Consider the following 12,095-nt stretch of genomic DNA (forward strand, 5'->3'; position numbering starts at 1 on the left):
TTTACGCATTAATTCTATGCACAATAGAAACAGGAATTCACTAAAATAGTCCGATATCAAATTACATGCAACACGTTTTTTTATGAAATTGGTGGCGAGCCATGCACACGAACGAGCAAGCATTTAAGACATGCTAACAAAAACAAATCAACACGTATATACTTGATAATACACTTTTAACATCGGGTTTGCGAAAAGAATATCATCTTCCATTGGGAGCATCGTGACATTTGTGTAGGGCGACACAGTTGCGAGACAATATTTTGTACCAAACAGGGTCATGGTGAGGTGATAGGGCGATTACCACAATTATTGCGCTCACCGTCGAAATTTTATACTTGTGACAAAAGCTCCGTATCTTTCTGACGAAACGAAACATGGCGGACGAAGCAATATCAGGTAACCGGGTGAACAATATTTTATTATACGACACTGCAAAATGATTGCCACTTGCGAAGCATTCCATCGAATTTTTGAACCAATATGTCGTCTATTTAAAAGTTTACCAGCCGTGAAATATTTAGCATGCCTTTGAAATAGTGTTTACAAAAAGTCGTGTTGCGCTCGACACCATTCGTACTTGTAGGAAAAATGTTATAATCAGATGATTGTCGATGTGTCAGACCTGATGTGACAGACTTAAATCATTGCATATATAAAAAGAACATACCATACGGACCTGTTTGTTACAATATCTGTTAAAGGCCTAATTGTTTTATGAAAACATACATCACTTACATACATATCGATGCACCGCGCAACACTGATTATAAAAACCGTATTTATATTCCGTGTCACTGAAATTCGTGGCACCGCTAACTTCTGCACATGGTTTTAAATGATGTGCTAGAACAAGCCATCGTGAGCTGAATTAATTTACGATAATCTTCCATTTATCAGAGTTACATGTCCCAGAATTGATCTTGAAAATGATGGCATGCTTGCACCGAAAAGGTTCACCGGGGTCGATTGTCTTGCTTTCCAGTACGTGGAGGGCACATGTTTAAGTCTCATGTTTTAATTGATCTACTGTTGTGGTGAAATACAACCATTATTGATAATTATTTGCCGAGAGTAATATTTGAAGAAAACCTAGTAATAGCTGTGTCACTTTTTCAGTCATGTTATCTAAACTGCTATTTTGAAATATTTTCTTTCTTGATGACATTGCTTTTTTGGTTTTTCGTTTCTGTGGAGCATTTACAAGATTGTCATGAAAGGCTGGGTGGCACTGATCATTTAGTGTCTCTATTACAGACGTCAAACTGGTACATGCCGGTTGACGGTCGTCTGAAGATGCGCTGGTATCATCTTCAGCACCGGGAGGAAAAAGACTCCTTTTCTTGTTCTTTGGCTTGTTAAAACATACATTTGAACGTCTCTTCCTTCTGAAAGAAAAAATATCAGAATAAAGCGGTGCCAAAAAATCATAAAGATGCGGTGCTTTTACGGACATTGTTGAGCGGTGTTCATATTTATATAATGTCAGTTATGAGCGGTGCATACTTGCTAACACGTGTAAATGTAAAAAATCACAGTTATATTCAATAAAGCATTCCATAATGTGTTCTAAATTGATTCTTCTACCATAAAATACCGTTTAACAAAACAATCTTTCATTTAAAGGGTATAAAATCTTCAAAAATACGATTTTTCGCGTCATGAAAGTCACTTCTTTCACGACATGCTCAAACTGTTTTCACTATTTTGAAGTTAATAGCGACTCCATTTTAATGCGGTTAACGACAATTAGATGTAAAATATATACTTCGTTCGATGGAATATAATTTTTTTACCAACTTACCTTCTTTTCTCGTTTTTTTTTCATTGATTTCTGGACTCGCAAAAAAGTTTGCGGCCATGTTTTTGACAGAAGGATACGGAGATTTTGTCAGAAGTATAAAATTTCGACGGTAAACAGAATGGTTGCGGTAATCGCCGTATCACCGTGAGGGTTGTAATCGTTGATTAAGTACGACATATGCGGCGCTTGCAAGAGGTAGCATGATGACGCAGCAAATGGTTAATTTCGTATGGGAAGGTGAACTATGAATGATAAATAGATACAATAATTTAATGATGCAAGATGCAAGATTTTATAATTAGAACTGAATTGCAAAAATGCGTCGTTTTTATGATGTTTGCTGGGAAGTTACTTTTATTTTCACTCGGTAAGGCACGTCTCATGTATTCTTCCTGAAATTGAATACTCCCTTTTTGCTAGTCGGTGTTTTGTTTGAAGATTGTAGACGTCGGAATAAATAATATTGAAGACGAACCGTCCATAAATTTGTTGTTTAGTAATACTGACTTGACCTTTGATTTATTCAGTTTACTTATATCATTTTCTCTTATTATACATGGTATTTGCGCATGTGAATTGTAAAATATAACATGTATCACGAATACTTTATTTTCCGACGAGTTTTTATCTCTAAAAAATACTTATAACATAAATATATGTGTTAAAATCCCGTTCTGGAAGTGATTTTCTTTTAAGCCCATTTTGGAACCTAACTTTCAAATAATATACAGCTCTCACATATGTTTAAGGTTTTGGCACGAAATGCCTTCTGATATGCTATTAAGTTTATACTAACGTGAAGTTAAATGATTCTTTTATAGAATGTCATGTAATGCTTTCTTAATCACCCTTCTGACTGAATCATGAAATAATTCTGTTTTAAAAGCTTGCCGTTCATAATATTCAATTCACTTATTTTCAAGAGGAAATGTTGTGGGTGGCACATAAACGAGATAATGTTATATTTATCAGCCATTTTCAGGAAAGTGTCATTAATTTTACGTGGCGATCTTATTTTAATATGAGCTTATTGTTTAACCATTCGTTTTACCGTCTTTTGATGATGCCGTTTCAGAGGGCAGTTATAATTGCAACTTTCGTTGCAGTATATACAATGAGTTTAAAAGTAGAATATGAAAGAAAGAATCCTTCCACTGCAGATAAAAACACGTGAACCAATAAAAAAAATCTACAGCCCATGTTTGTAGTGTTTATAAAGTATACATAGACAAATCTGAAATGCAATTGTCGAATGTGCTAGTTATTGACTCATTTGGTTCCTTATATGTCATGATGCTAGTTTCGTACGTGTTTTATATTAAAATAAACCATTATCTGTGTTGTGTTACATAATTTCTTTCCTCGATGTCTCTGCATACATTTTCAAGTGTACTTAGCAATTACAAACATGATAACAAATTTATTTTGGTTTCATCATATCGTTGTGTACTGGACATATAAACATTACTTAAGGTTAGAGGTCATTGTTATGAACAAACAAACTAACCTAAATAAACCAATACTTTATTTCCTTAATACAACAGTGTTATAAAATATGCATTCACATAAGTTTAAACTAAATAAATATAAAAACATATATGCATAAATCAATTATAATGGAATCATTTTTGCATGTGCACAAATCACAAACTACATTGCCTGTTTTCAAGTTTGTCGTCCGAATTGTGTCACATCAAAGTAACATGCATGTATCAGTATTGTTTTGGCAAAATGCGTTACATTTTTATTGTTTTCAATAAAGCGTGAATTTATAAGTTGGCTATAAAATACACACTGACAGGCATCTTCTAAACTCGTGTCAGGTATTCCCAATCGCTTCAGGTATTCCCAATCGCAAAGATGATCGTATTTTTGTCGTATTAACCTTTCAGTATTTTTTCATGGCACATATCATTTATATATATGTAATTGTTTTGTGTGTTTAACCTGGTTGTACTTTATATTTTTGTATTGGATGGATGGATATTTATGTACGTTTCGGTTTCCACAGCGATAAACCCTTAGTAGCGCTTTCATCTTTATCGTCAACGTCTATAATTTGCGTCTTGTTACCGTAAAATAGTAAGCAAAATATTCAGATAAGTAAGGCACGTTTTCTATTTAAAGGGGCCTTTTCACAGATTTTGGCATTTTTTTAACTTATTCATTAAATGCTTTATATTGATAAATGTAAACATTGGATCGTAAAAGCTCCAGTAAAAAATCAAGAATAAAATTAAAAAAAGGAAAAGAATATTGCCCGGAGCAGGTTTCGAACCAGTGACCCCTGGAGTCCTGCCAGAGTCCTGAAGTAAAAACGCTTTAGCCTACTGAGCTATTCCGCCGAGTACACATATTTGACGTATTTTATACCTTATATAAGCAATCTTCGTAGTTTCACAAAATTTAGCGACAAAAACAGAACTCTCCAAATTATTCAATCGTTTCGCGTTGCAACGCTTTATAATTTTTAGGTTTTAAAATCGTCAAAAGATGCATATAATGGCTATATTAGACCATGGTAAATGTTCAGTATTACTGTTTCCTCACAAATATCATAACTAGAACGAAAATTTGCGAATCTGAAACAACTTTTTTCAATTTTGTCAATTTACCAAAGCGTGAAAAGATCCCTTTAATATGATTTTTTAAACATATGTGGAACAACAAACATGTAAAACCTGTGAAAATCATACCGTAAAATGCCTAATATAACGGAAAATATTTATGTCATCGTTGAGCTAATGTTTAAAAACTAAACAAATCCTCAAATATTACCTTATGCAAAATAAGACAAAAAAGTAAACTATTGTCCTCTTATGAGAAAGACATTATTTTAAACATTTTCATCAACGCGGGCTCCATGCAAGGCAGTTATTTCAGGTAGAACCTTCCAACAAAGGTATGAGCTGTGTTTGTCGTTTGAAATTCAGGTCCCAAAATATGCTTAAAAGGAAATCCGTTCTTACATTGAGGGTTAAACCAATATAAATCGGAATTAAATGCATTTAAAGAGATAAAAGCGCATTGAGAACATAACATAATCGTGATGTATGTAAAACTTTACCGTAAACATGCGCAAATACAGTTTATTGTAAGATGACATGATTTTCGTTCCAAAATCTCGAAGGCAAAGTCATGTAACAATAAATTTGTCGTCGGCTTTCCTTCAATAACTTTCTTATTCTGACGTGCAAGATCTTGAACTTAAACACAACCCCTTGGCGACAATAACGAAAACGACGCCATTTTGGAATTCAGTTTTAATAAGCATCACTTAAATAAAGTAAGCCTCCGTAAACGCATGCCCCCCCTTCCTCTGAACTTTTAAAAGAAGTGATACAATGTAATTCATTATTTACCAAAAAATAACAAAATGTTATAATACTTTTTGTATACTTTTTGTATCAAATAGTTTGATTTAGTGATGAAATAACATATAAAATACACTGTGTGTAAAACGTAAACCGTCTTGTGATTAAGTAGATTATTTTATTATACAAAATCTTACGGATATTTCATTTAAATAGATATATACACTATGCTAACGAAATCCGGTTTTAAAAAAGTTTTTCTTTTCATAAGATTAAGCAAAGTTTTAATAATCATAAGCATCAAAACAAACCAATACAAATAATACACTACTAAACATGTAAAGTCAATTTATTTCCATAACATTACTCAATATGTATAAATGAACACACAAACTGAACAAATAATAACTTTTAACTTAGCCTTTAATTTGATAAAAATTAGCACCATAAACTATATCATGTGGAAAATTAAATATCAGTAATATACATGACATTGAAAACTTCCGTCAATACCGATATCGAACTGTAGAAATGTGATATGATATATGATTAGTATTATATATTTCACGAAATTGTTGTTAACAAATATAACATAATTTTTGCTAGACTCTACAATAAACATAAATTAGTAGTGCAGTTTTGGGAATGCTAAGAGAAGATGTGGCTCTAATAAATTGTGTCAAACCATATTTAGAACGAAATGACATTCTACTGCGATGCTGTTGACTTGCTTACGAAGTCTCATGAATCAACACCTTCTCACAGTTTAACGGCTCATATACAGACACAAAACGAAATGTTCAGTGTCCAACCATTTATGTATTAAATGAATAACATGATAAACACATATTTGACAAGTGCTTATAAGTGTATTCATAAAACAAAATGTATGTAAATTTATACTGATGTATGATTAATTATATTTCCTAATCAACCAGTAACTGACGATTTACATAAACCAAACATCAATGTAATTTTCTTGTTCTGATTTTACATGCAATACAATGGACCTATAAACGGCGCACATTGAAACATTTCAAAAATTTGAATACATTAATCAGAACATAGCAACTTTCTGCACGTTTCACATTATAGCGTATATAAATTAAATTAAAAGAAGAATGTTAAGTTATGTTCAATTTTGATGGTAAGTATGTTCTGAATATTTGTTTTAACATTTTAATAAGACGGTAAAGTACTTAAGAAAATGAGCTTTATATAAAGAGACAACTGAGGTTTGTTATCTATTCTGCACTTATTTTTTTTTTGCACTTGACTTTGAAACTTGGTCACATTACCCTGGTATATCCATCCTCTGACAACCCACTTGACTTTGAATCTTGGTCACATGACCCTGGTACATCCATCCTCTGACAACTCACTCGACTTTGAAACTTGGTCACATTACCCTGGTACGTCCGTCCTCTTACAACCCACTTGACTTTGACACTTGGTCATATGACCCTGGTACATCCATCCTCTGACAACCCACTTGACTTTAAAACTTGGTCACATGACCCTGGTACGTCCGTCCTCTGACAAACCACTTGCCTTTGAAACTTGGTCACATGACCATGGTACGTCCGTCCTCTTACAACCCACTTGAATTTGAAACTTTGTCATATGACCCTGGTACATCCATCCTCTGACAACCCACTTGACTTTGAAACTTGGCCACATGACCCTGGTACGTCCGTCCTCTGACAACCCACTTGACATCAATACCATAATCAATACAAATCTAATTACTACGACATTTTTATCTTTGGCGACATAAACCTGTTTCGACCGTCCTCTAGCAACCCACCTTTTTTTAACATGGTCATGTCACTTTAAAAAAGTCTAAGTGAATCAAAAATGTTACAAGATACTAAAATGCCTTCTCATAATCTTTTCTTGAAATGCACATTTTAACGTTAGATAGGGAAGACGGACCCTGAATATGAGTTTTTTAACAAAGTCATGTCCAAACCTAAATGCGCGTTGATAAATACAAATGTGCATCCGGGCTTCTTGAAAGTGTGTTAACCTATAGTACATGGGTCAACAAACTTTAGTGATAGTCAAAATATAACATCTGATTAATGCATGCATTCTCATTATGAAAGAAGTATTTTGTCTTTGAGCAGCTATGTGACTTTGTAAAAACGTCTAACATATACAATGAATTATAACGTGAAACAAAATGTCACTCTGTTATCAACGTGTAGTTTTGCCATCTGTGCCCTTGACATATCTAGTGTTTAATGTTCCTGTTTGTGTTTGACATTTACATTTTCATTTGACAACAAATTCAGTCAATGTAAGGTAATCATTAGATTAACTGTTATATATTATTCAATTATGAAAATAAGGGCTAGGAAAAATAAGTGCATCTGGTTGCTTAAATATGATAAGATACTATGCATCGATACAATATGAACTATCTAAAGCTTATATCAAAGACAATATCTTTTTACACATATTGTTGATGAATGCCTTGTTACGTTAAATATCATCATTTGCGAAATGAATCTGGTACGTCCGTCCTATGGTAGCTCACGTCACTACAGCACTTGGTAACGTGACTTTGAATCATCACCAATTGACTTAGCAAATGGCCGTATAACAGGGATAAGCGTGTCCATCTGGTTTTCATGTAATATAAATATACCTTCATATCGCCAAAAAAGATATTTTGATGTTTATATGTCCCTCTTTCTGTTAACATATGATATACATTGACCCGTTCTTACAAAATGCTTAACCATATATCTTATATTGCTCTGTATTTTAGTAAATACGGACGATATTTTCCAGTCAACATATTCGTTGCTCTGTCAATGTTAGGCTTTGTCTTTCATTAACGAGGCTTTTGACAAACCGTATGAGTTTGTCTTGTTATGTACGTTTTTCATGGCGAACTTACTGCGTATTTGATTTTATTCATAAATTGCCAGACAGACGTTCTGATTTATTTTTTTACATTGTATTGTATATGTCTTAGTTTAAAAGTATGGTTTTCTTGACAAATCGTATACGTCATTCTTTTATCTTATGTTTTTCTGATCAATCGAGTGAGTTTTTGTTACACAATAGATTTTCCTGATAACCGTATGAGTTTTGTTTTTATAAAATGTTTTCTGACAAACCATAAGAGTTTATTTATTTGTTCAGGTACGGCTGCCCCGATAACTTTTTTATTATTCTTGTTTGTTTTGTATTACGGTTTTGCTTGCAAAACACATGCGTTGTTAGTTAGGTCTGTGTCTTTTTTTGAAAAAAAATATGACTATAATTCTTGTTTAACATCGTTTTAGGCTAACAATTCTTTGTGTTTTTTGTTGTAATATGTACGATATTCTGTCAAACAGTTAACGTGCATGTTTATATGTACATTTCCGCCAACAAACCCTAAGGTATGGGTATCGGTTGTGTTGTACGGTTTTCCTTACAAATCGCCAGATCTGCAGAATTATACGTTGTTGTTTTTAATTCAATGTGGTGTTAAAGTGCGTATTATTGTCCAAAATAAAGTGTGATATTGTATTGATGTATAGTAACATCAAACAATATTGTTTAATTTGTAACTATAAGCAGTGATTTAGATTCTTGCATAGTTGTAATATACCTTTGCATGATTGTCGTCTATCAAATGTTAATACAAAAAATAAATTATGTTATGTTTGTTGTTAATATTAGCACCATTTTAATGACTGGAGACATTTATAATGTGTTGCAACAATCCAAACTTAATTTCTTAAAAAAAAACACGACTGACATCACCATGTTCTTGTTATCAGTTCCGAATCGGTATGTAGTGATGATCTGTGGTTCAATAGACATATTTGATGTATGTTAAATAAAGGAGCCTCAGACATATGCAGTTAAGTAATGTTTTACAATATGTAACAAGATAAGTATTGATGCAAAGCATCAAAGGGTGTCGGGAATTTCAGTGTAAAAGGCACTCAATGAAGTTACATGGAACGATTTTTTTTCTACTGTTAATATAAATATATTGGCCGATTATTTTAAACAAGATAAGAAAAGATACTGGTATAACCATTATCTATGATTTTGTGTTATAACTCCAAAATAACAATTATTTATGATGTTGTGTTATAACCCCCAAATAACCATTATCTATGATTTTGTGTTGTAACTCCCAAATATTTCATAGTTCATTTTATTTACATTGGTTTCCTATTTTTACTGGTATCCGTGTGCAGTTTTCATAAATGGAACAGAACTGTGTATTTTTAAAAAATCTGCTTCATCTTGTAAGCGTAATTTCATATTTTTCTCAACTTCAAGGGGAGATGATTCTGAACTTATTCTTACGTTGCTCATTTACGACAGGGGTTGAGTACTCATTGATATGAAAACACTGTAAAAGATTGGAAAAAAATTGAATGAAAACTGTAAACTGTATAAAGAAGCTGCATTTCACAATACTTTAAAATTCAGTAAAAGATCATAATAGATTTATTGCTCCGATATTCATCATTTTCAATAGGGTTCGAGTAATACTGATATAAAAACACTTAACAAGTTTGGAAAAATTCAGATGAAAGTTGTGAAATCTTTTAAACAAGTGGAAACTGTTTATTTTGTCAAATTTAATTTAAAAACAATCTGGACTTATTGTCCCGATGTTTGTCATTTTAAAAATGCTCATTGATATGAAGACACTGTAAGTTTGGAAAGAATCTGATGAAAAATGTTGACATAATCACCTACCCAAGCAGTTTTTCACTTTTATTTTTAAATTCAAAGAGACATAAATCTGGACTTATGGTCCGATATTGCTCATATAGAGTTTGGGTTGGGTCCTCATTTATAAAAAAAAATGTGAAAGTTTGGGAACGATCGGGTGAAAATTTTGGACTTCGAACAAGGATTTCAAAACTTCTCAAATTCTAAGGAATATAACTATGGACGTAATGGTCGGATAATGCTAAAGGGCTCATACCACCTATATAGTAATACGTGACGCGCTTCGCGCTTTATATGTGATTATTGAAAAAAAAACTCCCAGAAGTGCTTGACTCTAGGGAAACGGGTTGCTGGGACACAGCTCCTCCTTGATGAGCGGCTGCTTCCTTTATCGCAACTCATTGTTGCAATCAATAATACGTGTCCCGCTTCGCGCTCTATATGTGGTAGGAATAGGCCTATGATAGACAACCAAAAAATACATGGATAATATATGTGTTGTTTGCATTTATTTGTTAATATTAAAACACGTGTATTTTTTATAAGATATTTAAGTGATGTAAGAAATTTTAATTAACGTTGTCACCACGTTGCATCCATTAATTTAAATAAAAAATGTCCAATTGAAGTAAAATTGATTTTAAAATGTCTACATAAAATAAAGCTTTATTATATTTATTAACCTGACTGAAAAAATTGTCAGCCGCCGAACTGTTCCGTTCGTGCCGGAACCCGGGATTGAACCGGGGGGCCTTTAGATGACTGTTGCGTAAACAACTTAAGTCTAACGCTCTCCCAACTGAGCTATTCCGGCTGACATTCACTTATGTACTGCTATTTAGTGAAGTTGTGTATAACGATCGTTATTATATATCTATTAATAAACTAATACATTGTACGTTTTCGTACAACTACGCCTTCCAATAAACTTGCTTGCGCGATAGGTCGTCAAATATCGTACAACATTGATTCTCCACTAAATAAGCAAATTAGAAAAAACACAAAATAAATATATTTTGATTATGTTTTGTTTTTATACACGTTTCGCGTATTTGCCCAGTCCCTGTGATCTTTTCCCTGTGATCAGCTGTGGATCAGTTATTAATTAAAACAATTAGCTTTCCATTATTGGCAATAAATGTCGTAATAAATGTAATAGGCGCAAATGCAGTACTTATTTACACTAATTTGCACAAAAAAATCACCACTATGCAAGATATTCTTAAAACAAAAATATATATATTGATCCGTAAAATAACTTCTCCTCCCATAAGCGAAAAAAAATGCATTACATACTAGTCGCCGCCCTCCAGGGCGACGCCAATAAATGTGTTTGTAAGCGAGCCTTTAGCGAGTTTACTGAAAAATTTGCTTGACGATTTAAAAAAATCATGGTGAGAAATTACAACGAGTTTCAAAACGGTTGAAACACATGAATCATGTGCTTTAAATTAACGAAAAACATTTATATTGAAGCAAACTTCATAATAAACCTGGAAATATGTTTGAATAAATTGACGTTACTTGACGCTGCAATGTAATTTCGTCAAAAAAATGTATGGGTTTGGGTCAGTCAAACAAAGAGCAGCAAATAGAAACGCTAACAAATAAACTGTTGACCATGTCTGACATTCAACAAAAAATGTTCGAAATGGTAATATTTCACATAAAACAAGGAATATGTGTATTTGGTATGCACGAAAGGTTGAACTAGTCATCAAGGCTGGGTACTTAGGTTTTTTAAGCTTCGCTAAATAAACTTATATATAGTCAGTATTAGATAAAAATAATCAATCAACATACTTCATTCTGAAGTAGTTATGCAATTCTTTGATTGATACGGACTTATTTATAGCATTTCATGAGCATTTGATATGACATTCAATTTTAAATTGTGTATATGTGCTGTTTTACGAATTAGTCATAAAATGTGTATCATTTATCTAAAAAAATAGATTTTTATATTATTTGTTAATCATATTATCTTTTATTTATTTTACAGCATCCGCATTAAACACATTAAACATAAACATGATAACAGTTTGGGTACCGCCTATGTAAGGTAAATGCAAAGCTGGAAGTTAATACTAGGAACTAAACGGCATGCCGAATCTTACTAGTAGCCCTGAATTAATTTCAAAATTCACGACTGTAAAACTAAAAATAACATTCAATTGCAAGGTCATCGGTAATTTCAATACTTAACAGATAAATATTTTTCATAGCAACACATTTGACAATTTCTGAGGCACTTTATGCGTTTTCACACCAAAAATAGG

At 32.7% G+C, this 12,095-nt stretch overlaps 1 non-coding gene across 1 annotated transcript; it reads right to left on the minus strand.

Moving 5' to 3' along the window:
• Positions 1 to 10,539: 10,539 nt before the first annotated feature.
• Trnal-uaa (transfer RNA leucine (anticodon UAA)) lies at positions 10,540 to 10,630 on the minus strand. The gene is given in 2 exon segments: positions 10,540 to 10,576; positions 10,594 to 10,630. It is a non-coding gene; the product is annotated as a tRNA-Leu (tRNA).
• Positions 10,631 to 12,095: the final 1,465 nt, after the last annotated feature.

This window comes from Dreissena polymorpha, chromosome 5 (assembly GCF_020536995.1).
Source record: "Dreissena polymorpha isolate Duluth1 chromosome 5, UMN_Dpol_1.0, whole genome shotgun sequence".
Taxonomy (NCBI): domain Eukaryota; kingdom Metazoa; phylum Mollusca; class Bivalvia; order Myida; family Dreissenidae; genus Dreissena; species Dreissena polymorpha.